Here is a 12,241-nt window from a genome sequence, read left to right as displayed (position 1 = left end):
CCCCTTCCCCATACCATCTGCTGCAATCCCTCTCCATGACTATAGTAAAGGTCAGGGAGCTGTGATCTCTGTCACCGAAATGCTCTCCCACTGAGAGAGCTAACACTGGGCCTGATTCATAGCCAAGCACTAAATCCAGTATGGCCTCTCCTCTAGTTGGCCTATCTACAAACTGAGTCAGAAATCCTTCCTAGATACACCTGCCAAAATCAGCTCCATCCAAACTATTTGCATTTAGGAGGCTCAGAGGGCTTGTAAGCCTACTAACAGAGGAATAAACCACCTTTGGTTGTGGCTCTGTCATTAATGGCATTTAATAAATCTTCCAGTTTAGATGGTGGCAGAGTAAGACACTCCAGCTGAAGCTCCTCTGCTCGCCAGCTCCTTTGCTTGCTTTTTGCCTTTTGCTGCAGTGTCTTCCCCCTACTCGCAACTTTTAACTTCCTGAAGCACCTTACCTGGTGGGAATGGAGAATGGAGCCCAAGATCAGCCCGACATGGGAGATGGGTCATAGCGGGGGCGTCTTCAGAGCGAGTGCAGGCTGAGCTCTGGAAATGAATCATGGCCAGAGCAGAGCAAACACAAGCAGAGTCAGAGAAGCGAGTTGTGACTGGAGTGGGAAGCAGAGTGAGCGCAAGCCAAGTCCTGGAAGTGAGTCACAGCCGAAGTGGCAGCAGAACTAGCACGGACCAAGCTGGGAGCTGAGTAGCAACCGGAGCGGGAGCAGAGCGAGCCCAGGTGGGCCGGGGGGTCTAGTCCTGGACTGAAGCCAGTGCGAGGAGGCAGTGAGACCCCGTGTCCTGAAGCCCAGTGGGCATGGATTCAGTGAGAAAGGACTATAACTTGAGTACTTTAAAGATACTTTTTATTATCACTCTGGACTTTTTAAACTTTGTATTCCTGTGCTAGGCTTTTTTACCATTTCAATTCCATAACAATACTTAAAGTATCTGTACCTAAAATAGTGCCAAGAGGTGACATTACAAACTTTTCACCACTCATTGGAATGCACGTGACAGTAAAGCTGGAACAAATTCTACGTACTAATATTGGCTGTAATCAGACCAGTTGGAGGTAATAAATCAAGTTACTCACCCAAGTACACACTGAACTTGGTTCAATTGCTCACACTTCTCTCTGGGTTAGAAGTAAAAGAAGCAAATAGGACGTGAGACAGGCTTTTTTCATGGAATAAATTGTTCAGGGTCTGGAATGCACTGCCTAGATGTGTGATGGAGGCACCTTCAATTGAGACATTCAAGAAGGCATCGGAGGATTGTTTCTATGCAAATAACGTCAACGGGTACAAGGAAAAGGCAAGAGAATGGCATTCAATCATACTTATTTCGAAAGCTGGTGCAAACACGATGAGCAGAATGGCTGTCTCCTGTATCATAACAATACTGTGAATACCAGCAGTTTAAACTCATTGTCTGCAAAATAAAGACTGGCATTTGCTTCAGCCTGCTCCAGCCTCAGGAAACCCCAATGCACTTTACAGCCGATTTTTAAATAGTTATGGGATGTGGGTGTTACAGGCTGGCCAGCATTGTCCATCCCTAGTTGCCCTTGAAAGGGTGATGGTGAGCTGTTTTATTGAACTCTGCTATCCATTTGGTGTAGACAGTTGCCTGCCACTTCAATACACCACTGGCCAACATCTCCCTAACAGCATCATGGGACTGAGTTCCAGGATTTTGACCCAGTGACACTGAAGGAACAGTGATATATTTCCAAATCAGACTTGGAGTGAAACTTGCAACTGGTGGCATTCCTAAATATCTGCTGTCGCTATCGTTTTAGATGGTAGTGGTCACAGATTTGGAAGGCACTGCCTAAGGATCGTTGGTGAATTTCTGCGGTGCATCTTGTTGATGGCACACATTGCAGCTGTGGTGAAGCGAATAAAGATTTATGGCTCAGGTGCCAATCAAGTGAGCTACTTTATCCTGAATGATGTGAAACATCTTGAGTGTTGTTGGAGCTGCACCCATCCAGGCAAGTGGAGAATTACATCACATTCCTGACTTGGGTCTTGTAGATGGTAGACAGCTCCAGACGTCCCTACAGAATAAGTTACTTACTGCATAATTCCCAGCCTGTAGCCACATCTTAGCAATGTATTTATAAGGTCAGTCAAGTTCAGTTTCAGGTCAATGGTAATCCCCAGGATGTTGATAAAGGAGTGATTCAATGAGAATATTGCCGTTGAATGACCGGGGCAGTGGTTAGCTACTCCCTTTCTGGATATTGTCATTGCCTGACATTTATGTGGCTTGTATATTATTTGCCATTTGCCAGCCGAACCTGAAAATTCCACAACAAAAACAGAAATACTGGAGAAACGCAGCAGGTCTGGCAACATATGTGGAGAGAAAGCAGAGTCAACTTTTTGAGTTCAGTGACCCTCCTTCAGAACTAGGAAAGTGTGGTATATAAGCTGAAGGTAGTAGGGTCAAGGAGTAGTCAGATGGGAGGAGTGCACAGATTGGCAGAGATGGAGCCCAGAGAGAGAGAACAACAGTGAAGCAGATAAAGAGATGGGTGGGAGTAAGTCAGGGAGAAAGTAAAGCAGATAATGGGGACCATAAGTGGGAGAAAATGGGTTTGCTGTGTTGAAAGCAGGGTGTGGAGAGAGGTAAAGAACATGGAAGGAGGTGTCCAGGTTCTTAAACTATTCAATTGGATATCGAGTCCTGAAGGCTGCAGAGTCCCCAGGTGAACAGTGAGATGTTGTTCTTCCACCTTGCACTGAGCTTTACTGGAGCAGTGCAGCAAGCCTGAGACAGAGATGTTGGCCAGTGGTGTATTGAAGTGACAGGCAGCTGGAAGCTTGGGGCCATTCTTGCTGACGTAATGTGGATGTTCTGCCAAACGGTCACCCAGTGTGCGTTGTGTCTCTGTTGTAGAGGGTAGCACATTCTGAGCGGTGAAGACAATAAACTAGGTTGAGTTAAGCACAGGTAAATCACTGCCTCACCTAGAAGGTGTGCCAGGTGCCTTGGAAATTTTTTTGGGGGGATGGGGTGGGGTGGTTTGGTGGTGTGCAGGTGGGCAGAGTAAATGGGCAAGCGTTACACTTTTTCCGATTGCATGTGAAGGTGCCATGTGGGTATAGAGAGGCATTGGGGCTAGAGTTCCTGTGCCAACAAGGAGGGGAGAGGAATATGTGTCTGGAGGTGACAGAAATAGTGGCCTATGATCCTTTGGCTGCTGAAATTAGTGGGGTGAAAAATGACTCAACGGACCCTATTAGTGGTATGGGAGGGAAGAGAAGGTGTGCAGAGAAATGCAGGAAATGTGTCACACACAGCTAAGCACTCTGTTAACCATAGTGGTTGGTTTAGGAAAGAGGGCATTTCTGAGGCACCAGTGCAGAAGCTGGCATGGAATAGATGGAGATAATGGGAACTACAGATGATGGAGAATCTGAGATAACAAAGTGCGGAGCTGGATGAACACAGCAGGCCAAGCAGCATCTTAGGAGCACAAAAGCTGACGTTTCGGGCCTAGACCCTTCATCAGAAATGAGGGAGGGGGAGAGGGTTCTGAAATAAATAGGGAGAGGGGGAGGCGGATTGAAGATGGATAGAGGAGAAGGTAGGTGGAGAGGAGACAGACAGCTTAGACGGAGGTGCCGTAAAAACTGCTTGATGTCCAAATGTGACTGGTATTCGTTGATGTGTGGGTGGAGGGGGACAAAGGTGAGCCCTTTACTGAGGACTGACCATTCGCCCTCAGTCAGGGGGTGGTCTACGGGATGGTGAAGATTTGGCAGGGCTCAGTGTTGCTGTCTCCTCTGCAGCTGCTGGCTGTGGAGGCTGTGGGCCGCTTAACTTGTCTGTCTCCTCTCCACCTATCTTCTCCTCTATCCATCTTCGATACGCCTCCCCCTCGCTCCCTATTTATTTCAGATCCCTCTCCCCCTCCCCCTTTTCTGATGACGAGTCTCGGCCCAAAACGTCAGCTTTTGTGTTCCTAACATGCAGCTTGGGCCCGCTGTGTTCATCCAGCTCCATACTTTGTTATCATGGAATAGATGGAGATGGAGAAACCAGGAGAATAGAATGGAGACTTTATAGGAAACAGGGTGTGAGGATGTATAGTCAAAGTAACTGGGAGTTGGTGTGGTTGTAATGGACATTGGTGGTCAGCCTAGCTAAGAAATAGAAACAGAGATGCCAGGGAAGGGAGGGATGTGTCAGAAACTAGGTGAAGGTGAGAGCAGGGTGGAAATTGGAAGTGTCAAGAAGCAGTATGTCCTCCTCCTGGAACAAATTGTCCAGGTAACAATCCCCCCGTCTGATTCAGCACAGCATCTGCAACTCAAACTCCAGCTCGAAGTTGCTTGATCTGTAAACACTTGCACGGTTTGTCTGTTGTGGATCACCTTGATGTCTAGCAGCTCTCATGTGCTGCAGCTCTAACACCACCTCAATTGCATGTTATTTAAATTATGAATTAAATCACAGAGTCATTATACAATCTCTACAGTGTGGCAACAGACCCTTCGGCCCAACAAGCCCATACCGACTCTCAGGGCATCCCACCCAGACCTGTAACCCACCTACACATCCCTGAACACTACAGGTTATTTAGCACGGCCAATCCACCCTAACCTGCCCATCTTTGATCTGTAGGAGGAAACCCACACAGACACAGGGAGAATGTGCAAACTCCACACAGACAGTCACCTGAGGCTGGGATCAAACCTGGGTCCCTGGCGCTGTGAGGCTGCAGTGCTAACCACTGAGCCACCGTGCCACGTAGGGCCTTACAGCACGGAAATAGACGCTTCGGCCCAGCCAGTCTGTGCTGAACATAATCCCAAATTGAACTAGTCCCACCTGTCTGCCCTTGGCCCATTATCCCTCCAAAGCTTTCCTATTCATGTACTTATCCAAACGTCTTTTAAATATAGTAATTGTACACACATCCACCACCCTCTCTGTGAAAAATTTGCCCCTCGTCTTTTTTTTAAAATCTCTTCTCCTCTAACCTTAAAAATGTGCTCCTAGTCTTGAAACCCCCACCCTAGGGAAAAGAATGTCCACTCTGAACAATTCATTGTCATTTGCTTTTGGATACCCTTGTTTCAAATCCTACACTGGCTGAGGGTACCATGATAGAGTCTTCTTCTCAACCTCTCCCTTTGCCTGAGGCATGGTGACCCTCAGGTGAAACCACCACTAGTCACCTCTCTCACGCTCGCACTCGCTCGTGCTCTCTCTCTCTCTCTCTCTCTCTCTCTCTCTCTCTCTCTCTCTCTCTCTCTCGCTCTCTCTCATGAGAGAGCAGCTTTGTAAGGCAATGGCAAATTTTTTTAATATCATTCTTATACCTAAGAAGGTGTAAATAGGAAGAAGAGAGAGGGAAAAAGAGACCAGAGACTTAAATAAAAGTTAAATACTTTACTTCTATATTAAAGATTAGAAATACTTACCAAAGCTACTTACAAATCCACTATAAGATAACAAAGTGTGAAGCTGGATGAACACAGAAGGCCAAGCAGCATCTCAGGAGCACAAAAACTGACGTTTCGGGCCTAGACCCTTCATCAGAGAGGGGGATGGGGAGAGGGAACTGGAATAAATAGGGAGAGAGGGGGAGGCGGACCGAAGATGGAGAGTAAAGAAGATAGGTGGAGAGAGTATAGGTGGGGAGGTAGGGAGGGGATAGGTCAGTCCAGGGAAGACGGACAGGTCAAGGAGGTGGGATGAGGTTAGTAGGTAGCTGGGGGTGCGGCTTGGGGTGGGAGGAAGGGATGGGTGAGAGGAAGAACCGGTTAGGGAGGCAGAGACAGGTTGGACTGGTTTTGGGATGCAGTGGGGGGGGCGGTGGGGTCGAGCTGGGCTGGTTTTGTGCCTTTTTAAGGTGGCAGGAGCCAAGGCACAAAACCAGCCCAGCTCGACCCCTCCCCCCACTGCATCCCAAAACCAGCCCAGACTGTCTCCGCATCCCTAACCTCTTCTTCCTCTCACCCATCCCTTCCTCCTACCTCAAGCTGCACTTCCATTTCCCACCTACCACCTCATCCCGCCTCCTTGACCTGTCCATCTTCCCTACTGACCTATCCCCTCCCTACCTCCTCACCTATACTCTCCTCTCCACCTATCTTCTTTTCTTTCCATCTTCGGTCCCCCTCCCCCTCTCTCCCTATTTATTCCAGAACCCTCTCCCCATCCCCCTCTCTGATGAAGGGTCTAGGCCCAAAACGTCAGCTTTTGTGCTCCTGAGATGCTGCTTGGCCTGCTGTGTTCATCCAGCTCCACACTTCGTTATCTTGGATTCTCCAGCATCTGCAGTTCCCATTATCACTTAGCAATCCACTGCTCTGTTTGTGAAAAATCAACTCTTTCCTTTCTATGCTGAACTCCTTGAGACACTGACTGCCAGCACCCTCATGCCAGTTGGTGGAATTTCAATTCAATAAAAAATTTGTATTAAGAGTCTAATGATGCCCATGAGTACGTTGTCAATTGTCAATTGTCAGAAAAATCCATATGGTTCACTAATGTCTTTTAGAGAAGGAAGCTGCCATCTTTACCTGGTCTGGACTCCAGACCCATAGCAATGTGGTTGACTACTAACTGCCCTCTGGGCAACTAGCAATGGGCAATAACTGCTGGCCAAGCCAGTGATGCCCTCATCCCATGAATGAATAAAAGAAAAGTTGCACTAAGATGGCTCCTTAAATTTGCACCTAGCAGAAAGGCCAGTTCTGAGCCATTAACCAGGATCTAGTTTCAACACATTTTTAATTAGGCTGCTCTTTCAATGCACCCCTTGAAAATAAACCTGTTCAAAGCTCACAATAGAACTCTAAAATGGCACAAGTTAAAGTTTTGGACGCTTTCTTATGTAGCAAATGCACACACTCAATCCAAGGTCTGAACTGAATTTACTAACTGATCTCATATATACCCAATAGAAAGTGCCTAGTTGAGTGTTCTGTGACAGTATCTCTGTTCCACAATACTCCTCAGGACCTGGAGATATCAGGAACTGCAGATGCTGGAGAATCTGAGATAACAAGGTGTAGAGCTGGGTGAACACAGCAGGCCAAGCAGCATCAGAGGAGCAGGAAAGCTGACATTTCGGGCCAAGACCCTTCTTCAGAAAAAATTTCTGAAGAAGGGTCTAGGCCCAAAGCGTCAGACTTCCTGCTCCTCTGATGTTGCTTGGCCTGTTGTCTCCATCCAGCTCTACTCCACAGGACCTTACCACTTACTGTATATGTCTTACCTCGGCCTGACTTTCCAAAGTGTAACAGCTCACGGTTATCTGTATTAAATTTCATTTGCCAATCCTCAGCCCATTTCCCAGGCTCAGGAAATTTGGCATGTCCATAAGGACCCTCACCAACTTCTACAGATACACTATTGAAAGCAAACTCTCCAGGTGTATAATGGTCCGGTCGAGCAACTGCTCTGTCCTGGACCGTAAGAAACTACAGAAGGTGGTGCCCACAGCCCAGACCATCACGGAACCCAACTTTCCATCCGTGGACTGCATTTACACAGCTCGCTGCCACGGAAGGGCTGCCAACATCATGAAAGGTCTATTGCACCCTGGTAATGACCTTCTACAGCCTCTTCCATCAGGCAGAAGATACAGAAGCCTAAACACATGCACAAGCAGTTTCAGGAACAGCTTCTTCCCAGCTGTTATCAGACACATGAATGGACTCTCTAGCCTTAAATAATACTGCTCTTGCTAATGTTGATCTCGCCTCGCGCACGCCCTGTCCAATGTATCCTGTATGCCTCTGTCTAAGTCTTTTTGATCTGTACATCCTTTGCTTACTGTGATTTGCCTGTACTACTCGTAAACAAAGCTTTTCACTGTATTTCGGTACACGTGACGATATTTAAATCAAATCAAAAACATCTCATCAATCTCCCTCTGTAATGTTGAGGTTGGTTGGCTCACCGAGCTGGTTCGTTGTTCCGCAGACGTTTCATTACCCTGCTGGGTAACATCCTCAGTGCAGCCTCTGATGAAGCGTTGTTGTGTTTTCCTGCCTGTTATTTAAACTCTTGGGTCTGTTGAGTTGGATTACCTCACTTCCGGTTTTCCATCGCAGTGGAGTGTAAATGGGGTCTAGCTCTACGTGTAGAGCTCTACACCTGGCTGCAGCTCCTGACAGACCACATTAGGGAACTGGAGCTGGATGTACTTAGGATCATCCAGGGTTCAGAGAACATCACTGACAAGAGTGAAAGTGAAGTGGTCACTCCTAAGTTGCAGGCAGCTGGGTGACCACCAAAAGAGGTAAAAGGGTAAGGCAGATGGTGCAGAGTTCACCTCTGGCCATTCGCCTCAACAACAAGTATATCGCTTTGGATACTGTTCAGGGGTGGTGACCTTTTAGAGGTCAGCAGCGGCAGTCAGGGCAGTGGCACTGTGGCTGGCTCAGAGCACCAAAGAAAAGGAAACAGTCAGACAGAGCGACACTGATAGGAGACTCAGTTGTGAGGGTAACAAGACAGGAGATTCTGTGGCTGCAGAAGGGACACCGGGATGTGTGTTGCCTCCCAGGTGCCACGGACAAGGATGTCTCCAAGCGGCTGCAGAACAATTTTTTTTTGGGGGGGGGGTAAGAGAAGAGGAGAGAAGAGGTGAACAGCCAGAGATCATTGTGCACCTCGGTACAAATCACATAGGTAGGCAAAGGAATGGGGTCCTGCAAAATGAGTATTGGGAGTTAGGTTTGAAGTTAAAAAGCAGGACCTCAAGGATAGTGACCTCCTGTTTATGCCCAGTACCACACGCCAGTGAGGATAGAAAGAGAAAGTTAGGCCAGATGAATGCATGGCTGAGGAGCTGGTGTAGAGAGCAGGGTTTTCAGCTCTTGGATCATTGGGATCTCTTTTGGTGTAGAAGTGGCCTGTACAAGAGGGACAGGTTGCACTTGAACTCAAAGGAGGTCGAATATCCTTGCTGAGAGATTTGCTGGTGTTACTTGGGAGGGTTTAAACACTAGTTTGGCAGGGGGTGGGGCGGTACACAAGAGAGGGGTCATTCAAGAAGTCAGAATTAAATACATTAGCCATCGAGAGCAAGTTTACTATTCAGGATGCCAGGGGCACAATAAAGGGAGGGGAAAGGCTTTTGGTTTAAAGTACAATATTCAACATACATGGTCTGACTGGTCAGGCAGATGAGCTCAGTGCATGGATTGGCTCTAGGGACTGGGATATTATAGTCATAACAGAAATGTGACTGAGAAGGGTAGAAGCGGCAGCTCAAATACTCCAAGATACAGAAGCTACAGGCATGGCAGAAGTACAAGTAAGTGAGGAGAGGGAGTTGTCTGTTTGATAAGGAAGGACATAACAGTGTTTAGAGAGGATATTCTTCAGAGGTCATCAAGCGAGGCCGTTTGGTTAGACCTTAGAAATAAGAAGCAGACGGCCATCTGTTGGGATTGTACTATTGACTCCCATAAATCCATAAAGCTGCCAGTGGCTCCTATCCCTTAACAACTTTGCTTCATAAGATTTCATCTACTGCAGATTTAAAACTAACAAGCAATCCAGCATCCTCTGCAGGAAGATGGGGAGGGAGTGAGACCATGGAGGACTCTAAAAACAAGGTGCCCCTTGACTGTTTTCCAGTGGGAGACAACAAGCACAGTGGGATCGCTGAACAGAACATGATGTGACTAAGGAAATAGGGAGTATTTTTGGAAGAGCTCAAGTTCACAGAGGGTAGAATGTGGAGGCTGGCCAGAAATGCAATGGAATGGTTAAGTCTGGAGATAAAAATGGAGGCTTTTGAGACAGGTGGGAAGGGTGAAGTCGGGAGTTGCTATGGAGATGGAAATGGGTGGTCTTAGTGAGGGTAAAAAAAAAATCAGAAACAAAGCCTCATGGTTACTAATAGTCTGCAGAGACTCAGAAGTTCTGGCAGCATCTGTAGAGGGTGAAACAGAGTTAATGCTTCAACCCCGGAATGACTCTTAGAGTCATGGAGATGTACAGCCAGAAACAGACCCTTCGGTCCAAACTCATCCATGCCGACCAGATATCCAGAATTAACCTAGCCCCATTTGCCAGCATTTGGCCCATATCCCTCTAAACGCTTCCTATTCATGTACCCATCCAGATGCCTTTTAAATGTTGTCACTGTACCAGCCTCCACCACTTCCTCTGGCAGCTCATTCCATACACACACCACCCTCTGCGTGAAAAGGTTGCCCCTTAGGTCCCTTTTAAATCCTTCCCCTCTCATTGCCTTCTACTTTTGGACTTCCCTACCCTGGGAAAAAGACCTCACCTAATCACCCTATCCATGCGCCTCATGATTTTATAAACCTCTATAAGGTCACCCCTCAGCCTCTGACTCTCCAGGGAAAATAGCCCCAGCCTATTCAGCCTCTCCTTGTAGCTCAAACCCTCCAACCCTGGCAACATCCTCTTTACTGAACACTTTCAAGTTTAACAACATCTCTCCTATAGTGGGGAGACCAGAACTGAACATAAAATGGCCTAACCTATGTCCTGTACAGCCGCAACATGACCTTCCACTTCCTTGATACATCTTCAGAACATGGAGATGCTGGTGTTGGACCGGGGCAGACTGCCCTCCAACCCCACCACACCCGGCACCTTCCCCTGCAACCGCAGGAAATGCTACACTTGTCCCCACACCTCCTCCCTCACCCCCATCCCAGGCCCCAAGATGACATTCCACATCAAGCAGAGGTTCACCTGCACATCTGCCAATGTGGTATACTGCATCCACTGTACCCGGTGCGGCTTCCTCTACATTGGGGAAACCAAGCGGAGGCTTGAGGACCGCTTTGCAGAACACCTCCACTCAGTTCGCAAAAAACAACTGCACCGCCCAGTCGCAAACCATTTCCACTCCCCCTCCCATTCTCTTGATGACATGTCCATCATGGGCCTCCTGCACTGCCACAATGATGCCACCCGAAGGTTGCAGGAACAGCAACTCATATTCCGCCTGGGAACCCTGCAGCCATATGGTATCAATGTGGACTTCACCAGTTTCAAAATCTCCCCTTCCCCTACTGCATCCCTAAACCAGCCCAGTTCGTCCCCTCCCCCCACTGCACCACACAACCAGCCCAGCTCTTCCCCCCCACCCACTGCATCCCAAAACCAGTCCAACCTGTCTCTGCCTCCCTAACCGGTTCTTCCTCTCACCCATCCCTTCCTCCCACCCCAAGCCGCACCCCCCGCTACCTACTAACCTCATCCCACCTCCTTGACCTGTCCGTCTTCCCTGGACTGACCTATCCCCTCCCTACCTCCCCACCTACACTCTCTCCACCTATCTTCTTTACTCTCCATCTTCGGTCCGCCTCCCCCTCTCTCCCTATTTATTCCAGTTCCCTCCCCCCATCCCCCTCTCTGATGAAGGGTCTAGGCCCGAAACGTCAGCTTTTGTGCTCCTGAGATGCTGCTTGGCCTGCTGTGTTCATCCAGCCTCACATTTTATTATCTTGGAATCTCCAGCATCTGCAGTTCCCATTATCTCTCTCACAAGGTTATAGTCCAACAGGTTTGTTTGAAATCACAAGCTTTTGGAGCGTAGCCCCTTCATCAGGTGAAGGACTGTTGGACTATAACCCAATGTGGTGTGAATTCTGACCTTGTTCAGAACAGCAGCTGCTGCCAGAGTTTCCACAGCACTTAACGGCCTGTGTCTCAGATCTTCAGTGTCTGCAGTATTTTTTTTTAGCTGTGAACAGTCCGCTTCGGCCTCAGAGAGTAGCCAGGGAGGCGGATTGAACTCGTAACATTCTGCCTGATTCAAAACAGAAGATTAAAATGATAAACGTAGACATGGAGAATAAATTACTCTGAGAATTCCTGAGCCCAGAAACCAGGGAAACGTCAGCTACACAACGCACAAATGGCAGGATCAACTCAATAAGGACTGCGTTATCTGGTATCTGGTGATTCATTATGAAGGTGTCAGAGTGAAAAGTTTTTGTTAGCTTGACGTGTATTTAATCATCAAAGTAAATTGGATAGAGTCCACGAGAAAGCCAAGAGTATGTGCTTTGGAACAAAAGGGTTTTCTCTCAATCTGTGTGGACTGGGCTCTGAGCTCATTCAAGCGGTCTTTCTCCTCTGCTCAGGCACTGAATTGATCTGCACATTGAAGACCCGCAACATCTATCTGGGTGGACTTTGAACGCTGAAAGCTCCCCCTGCCAATATTCAGTGGCTTCTGTACGTGCGTAGTGAGCTCCATTAGGTCAAA

Source organism: Stegostoma tigrinum, chromosome 2 (genome assembly GCF_030684315.1).
Source record: "Stegostoma tigrinum isolate sSteTig4 chromosome 2, sSteTig4.hap1, whole genome shotgun sequence".
NCBI classification, from domain to species: domain Eukaryota; kingdom Metazoa; phylum Chordata; class Chondrichthyes; order Orectolobiformes; family Stegostomatidae; genus Stegostoma; species Stegostoma tigrinum.
This window is presented reverse-complemented; position numbering follows the sequence as displayed.